Source organism: Callospermophilus lateralis, chromosome 10 (genome assembly GCF_048772815.1).
Source record: "Callospermophilus lateralis isolate mCalLat2 chromosome 10, mCalLat2.hap1, whole genome shotgun sequence".
Taxonomy (NCBI): Eukaryota; Metazoa; Chordata; class Mammalia; order Rodentia; family Sciuridae; genus Callospermophilus; species Callospermophilus lateralis.
In genome coordinates, this window is record NC_135314.1 from 112,843,269 (window position 1) to 112,849,977 (window position 6,709).

The following is a 6,709-nucleotide window of genomic DNA, read 5'->3' on the forward strand; positions in this document are numbered from 1 at the left end:
TCAGAGCAGTCTCACAGGGACACCCTCCTGGTGCCTGAAACCTGCTGGGAAGGAGTAACTTCAGAACACAGGATCCTCTAAGGCCTCAGAACACTGCCGTGAAGAAGCTGGTGGTGAAACACAATGCCAAATGGGATCCTATGTTTGTTAGAGCAAAATTATATGTTTACATGTGCATTAAAGAAGGTTTGGAAAGATATCCTCCCATGGTTTGCAGGAGTGTTGCTATGTAAAGAGTGGTTTAATTCTTATTTGGTCTCTTATCTGTATTTCCTAAGATGAACATACACATAAAAACAATTTGTACAATAGGGTTTATATACTTTTAGGTTCTAGAAAAAGCACCAATAGAAATTATTATTATTATTTTTAAATCACATTTTTGGTTGCTTGGTGTAAAGATCACATGTTGGCTTCCTCCTAGTCTCTTCTATCTATCTCTTTGTCCTTCCTTTCTTCCTTCTTTTTCTATATTTTCATGTTCATTACCCTAGTTTACTTCAACACAAATCTGCTTTACATAATAGAAGACCTGTATTTGTACTCCTCAGTAATTTGTAATATTGTATCATGTCACTCCAAACTCCAGCCACCGGCAGGGGCAGGGCAATTTCTTTATGTGACCACAGTCTTCTGGAGGTGGTATCAGGGGCTGGGATTCTGGACCACACGGTCCGTTGTATCCCTTCTTTCCAGTAGAGGGCAGCCGATGACAGCAGGACCGGAGTCAGGAAGGTGAACTTCCAGGGTTGATAGCTTTCTGGGTGGCAAGTGAGAAATGGGTGTCAATGTGACTCAGTGTTCAGAAAGCCATATGGTTTATTTGTGTTCCTGCAAATTAACAACAGAATGTTTCCTTTCCTTCAGACTACGGGAATTCAGAAAATTAACTTCTGCCCCATTGTTAGGAGTTTCCAAAGATGCCAGTGACACAAATCTGCACACTCAGGAATGAATAACATTTCCATCCCACAATGGTGGTTTCACAAAGTTGTATGTTATGCTGAATATATCCTTGGAGGTTCCCGGTTAACTAAATTTAAGGTGGGGACTGATGTGCAATTGAAATATGAAGCAGGTAAATCCTTATTGTCCTCAAGATACTGAAAATAAAAAGAAAAAAATAAAAAGAAAACTCATAATGTTATGCAAATTGCACATACAATTAAAGGGATGCACAGGGGTGTCAATTAATGAGGGAAACTCTAGGCTAAGAAAGTTGACTTGGAGTCGGGATTTGAAAGACAGTGATGCCTACAGATGACGGCGGGGACCTGACAAGACTGAAACCTGGTGCCCGGGAAGATTTCTGCTCAGCACGACCATACTTTTCTGTATGGTCAGAAGAATGCTTGACAGGTTTTAAAATCTGAATTTCTTTAAATGGGGTATGCACTTTCTAGATGCTGCACATCCACCCTCCTTGTCATTGTACAATTGACTCTTCCTAGAGTTCTTCACCTTCACAGCCCACGAAGACTTGGTTTCTAATTCTTTTTTTTTTTTTTTAAATATTTTTTTAGTTGTAGATGAATACAACACTATTTTATTTATTTATTTTTATGTGGTGCTGAGGATCGAACCCAGTGCCTCTCACATGATAGGTAAGCATTCTACCACTAAACCACAATTCCAGTCCCTTGATTTCTAATTCTAATCTCACCTTTTCTAGACTAAGAAAAGTTAGGAAAATCACATAGCTTCTTCGAGCCTGAATTTTCTTTGAAAACTGGTGGGCGATGAAATGTGCCTGGCAAGCTTCTTTGGAAAATGAAATGAAACCCTGTTTGTAGGTGACTAGAACATCGACCTTCCTGTCTTGGTCTTCCACGTGAAGTCCTTCTGTGAAACCCAGTGTCCTGACTGGGAGGGAGGGTCTGGGTGAGAAGGAGAGAGGTCTCAGGACACAGCATCAAGGTTTCATCTCTGCGAGAAGAACCCCCAACTGCATCTGTGCCCAGAGGCCTTGGTTATTTCAATTAAAACTCAGAGTGACCGGTTGGATGTTTCTGGGCAGTTCTGACCTCTCACGTTTTGTTGCCTCACTTTCATCCAAAGAATCAGATGAAGAATTGCTCCAGGGTCCAGAGGCTGTTTCTAGGGGGAGTGAAGAAGACAAGGACAGCCCACTGCAGGGCTGAGAAGAAAGACCCTGGGACAAGGAACAGCTCTGCTGCCTCCCCTGGGGCCTGCAGGTCTCCGTGGTCCCTGCGTCTTGCCTTTTGCAAAGTCATTCTGTCATCTCCAGCAAGACCTGCATTGTCCAGCACCCTGGACAAGAGAGGCCCAGGATGGGGCACTTGTCTGTGGGCAGGGAAGAAGGCTGGGAGGGGGAAGGGACCCCCAGGTGCCTCTGCAGCATCACACTTCTTCTAGATAACCCTCGTCAGGATCCAAACTAGTAGCAATCTAACTGACAGCTAAGTAGAAAAAGGTCCAACTTGTTGTGCTTCATCTCATCCTCAGACAGGAATCTGTTTATAAGGCATGATATCATTAGGTGTGGTCACAGTTTCATAGGGTAACAAAGGAAATCTGATTTTTTTTTTTCTTGAAATGAAGCCCAGGAACTAAAGTATGAATTCTTGGTGGCCTTTTTAAAATTCAGCCTTGGGTTCCTAAGGGACGGCAGAGGCTTGGTGGAAGGAGGTAGGATAAGGCTGGGATGGTTGGGGCTGTGGGTGGGAAGGGACTTGGAGCCTTTGGGTGGAGGCTTGGAAGGGAGAGGAGCTGCTGTCGCTGGCTTTGGATGAAGTGAGAAGGAACCCTGAGATCACCGACCAGGCCCAGGAGCTGCTGTGGCCTCCAGGGAGGACGTACCTTGAGTTGAGTTCAGTGGAGGTGGGACACCTGCGTCCTGGGCACCCCTCCAGCGTTCTCTGCAGAAGGGCAGGGAGTGCTTTCTTCGATTTCCCGTTCCACGTTCCTGGTCTCCTCCTCCTACCCAGGGTCAGGAAGCACATAAGGCTGGAGAGACGTTCTGGTTTTCCCAAGGCTAAGGTACCTCCTATTTTTGGTTACCTAGAAACCAAGATTCTGGTTCCGATAAAAATATAAATAGCACAACTTTGGGAAAGAAAGTTTCAGATGGAATATATAGGGCTTATTCTATAATAACAGCAGGTTTTGCAGCTGGCCAAGACATACACATTTGCCCTTTAAGGTAAAAAAAAAAAAGAAATAAAACAAAGGTACTTTAGTGTCTGTTTACACCCCAGGTGTATGGAGGGGGGGGGACTGAGATTTCCTTCCCTCTCTCTCTTCCTTCTCTTCCTCCACCTTTTTCTTGTCTCCTCCAACTCTTCTGTCCTCTCTTCTTCTTGCTCTGTTTGACACGTCTGAAGTGACTGCCCTTCTTTTTGATTTCTTCCTCCTTCTTTTGCTTCCATTGCTTATAATGGATTCAGAAGGAAAAAAAAAAAAGAATCAAATATCTGTTTCACAGCCATTTCATAAACAATACTGGCTCTTTTCTTTTGGTACCACTAGGCAATGAAAAGCTCCGTAGGAGGACATTTGTGACAGTATAGTGATGAATTCATGACGACCCAGCGGCATAGACTTGAAACAGGTCCTCTGTGTTTCTCTGCATTTAGCCAAGACCAAACCAGAATGAATGCCCACGGGTGCCCAGCTGGAGACGTGAAACAAAGAGGTTTTCTATTTTGTGATGAAAAGAAAATAATTTGAGGGGAAAGAAAAAAAAAAAAAAAAACCTCCCCAATCCAGAAGTTTAGTTTGTGTTTGTTTCAGCCAAACTGCTTTGAGCTCTGTCGTATCCTTACTTCTGTGGTCCTCAATTGTTGCAGAAATGTTTTCTGAGCCTTCCGGGTTTTGTTAAACCTCTCCAGAAGTTACTTCCAACATTAGATCACATTAACGTTCTTGACTGTGAAGCAACTTGAACTTTTTCAATTAGGTGCCTTTTGTTGAAATTGCATTTTGGAACAGTCACAACTGATGTGAAATGAATATTCCGAAATTTATGTTAAAAATCTGATAAGCATTAAGATTTTTCAGCCTACTACAACAGGAAGAAGCATGGACATGGCTTAATCCATTCTCCTTTCTTTTGTTGTCAAAAATTTCCTGATAACGATTATGCAACATATTGCATAAAGATAGAAAAACAACCTTTCAGCCGGAGAGGGAAGGTGGCTCTGTGTGTTTGGGTAGAATGTACACTGCACCATGGTGAAGATTCCATTCACATTGGAGCCATTGGAGATTTATTATAATACTTTCCTGGTAAATGGTTTGGATATGTCTGAGGAAGGAGCTTTCTCTCCCCACCCCTGAATTTGCAAAAAGGGCATCACCCAAGGCAGTGGTCCTGATGCTGAATTAATATCTACCAGTCTCTCATTTCTGTTCCTTGGCTCTTAGGCCTTTAGCGGAATTGAATTGATTGAGTTGGATTGGTTGTGTCCTGCTCTGTTTAGGACATTTCTCCCAACTTGCTGATCACTCCAAAACAAATGATAAATAAAGAAACCAAACAAAGAAACCAAACTTGAGGTTATTTGAATTCTCCAGTTACCTGGTTTTTGTTTGCTTTCTCCTGAGCTTGAACTGGTTTTCGCCTTAGCTCTTATTCTGGGCCAGACGTTGCTTTGGGTGCTGGATGGGTGCTACCGGTCATGTCTTGTGTTTTTATTTTGTTTATTTATTTATTTTTACCTGTCATTGCGTCAAAGCCTCAGGAGCTTGGTAGCACGCTGCGTTGGGTATAAGCAGACAGGAGCTCTGTTGCGGGGAGGTGGAGTGGTGCGGTTGCTGTGGGAGGCAGTTGGGCACCCTCTGCCATTTCCCATTGATGTCTAGCAGGACTGACCAGATTCTGCAGCTGCTCAGAGGCCATCTGTCACTTGTAGTGGATTCTCTCCCCACTCCCCTGCTTCCATCTTTGCCTCCCAAGGTCTACGCACAGTACGCATTCCGAATAAGAGTCTGGAGACAAAAGCAAGGTCATGTTCAATGTTTTTCCACATTAGTAAGAGCAAAAGTGTTACTGTCTGGATGTGAGGTGTCCACACGTGTGAGACAATGCAAGAAAATTCAGAGGAGAAATGATTGGATCTTAAGGGTCTTCACCTAATCAGTGAATCAATCCCCTGATGTGATTAACTGAGTGGTAACTGAGGTGGGGGGTGTGGCTGGAGGAGGTGGCTTTGGGGTCTATATTTTGTATGTGGAGAGTGGAGATCTCTCTCCCTGCTTCCTGCCTGTCATGTGAGCCACGTCCCTCTGCCACGCTCTTCTGCCACAATGTTCTGCCTTGCCTCCAGCCCTGAGGAATGGAGCCGGCCTTCTATGGACTCAGACCTCTGAAACTGTGACCCCCCCCAAATAAACGTTTTCTCCTTTACAGTGGTTCTGGTCGGGTCCTTTATTCACAGCAGAGACAAAGCTAAGACAAAAAGCCAGACCTGTGACTCCAGGCCACATGTCACTGGGGCCCCAGCTTGGAGTTGATCCCTTTTCCTGTTCCTCTTGCTGCCTCTGCTCCAGCCACAGTGGCCCTCGCTTTTCCCCCCCAAACCTCTGAGGATCCTCCCTTCTCAGGGGCTCTGCTCTGTGTGTCCCTCTGTCTGGACCCGGCTTCCCTTGTTCTCTGCAGGCCCACGTTCCTCACCTCCTTCAGGTCTTTGCTGGAAGTTTTGCTTCTCCAGAGGCCTCCCTGAGTTGATTTAAGCCTGATCCCACTCCTTCTGACTCTTCTCATTTATTTCTGTAGCTATTTTCATCTTTTTAACGTACTGAATGCCTGGCTTATCCATTATGTTTTTGTTTGTTTCTCTCAATGACAATGTAAACTCCACAGAGCAGGAATTTAGTTCTCTGTTTGGTTCATTGGTGCATTTCTGAATACTGGCTGGCAAGCTTTCAAATACATATTATTTATAAATATAAAGGTGGCCTTCTGCACTCATGGGCTCTACTTCCATGGATTGAATCAGCGGCAGATTGAAAAATGCTCAGAAAAATTGTGTTTTTACTGAATATGTAAAGATTCTTTTCCCTGTCTTTATTTTCTAAACAATACAGCATAGAATCTATTTACATGGTACTTACATTGTTTTAGGATTTATAAGTAATATGAAAATGATTTAAAGTATATGGGAAGGGGTTGGGGTTATAGCTCAGTTGGTACAGTGCTTGCCTTGTATGTACAAGGCCCTGGGTTCAATCCCCAACACCACAAAATTAAAAAAAAAAAAAAAGATAAAGTATATGGGAAGATGTTCATAGTTTATTTGCAAGCACTGAACCATTTAATATAAAGGATATGAGCATCCACAGAGGTTGATATCTTGGGGAGTCTTGGTACCAAACCCCTACATATGCTGAAGGATGACTATTCTCCTAAATACTTATTGAATTTATTGGGTGGTATTTGACACAGAAATCCCACTTCTAGAAGTTCCTCTATGATGTATTTAGACACCTGCACAAAGTGACATGAATTCTGATACCCACCTGCAGTTCCCCAAGTCCTATGATAAAAAAATTGTTTTTTTGTAGCAAAAGACTGAGCAGTTCTCAAGAGATTGAGCACTACCTAAAGAGACGTTTTTATTTTCATTTTTTTGCAGTGCTGGGGATCACCCCCAATGCCTTGCACATGCTAGGTAAGCACACTATCACCGTGTCCCATTCCTAGCCCCAAAGGGACTTTTTAAATTAAGGAATTGGAAAGAGATTCAAA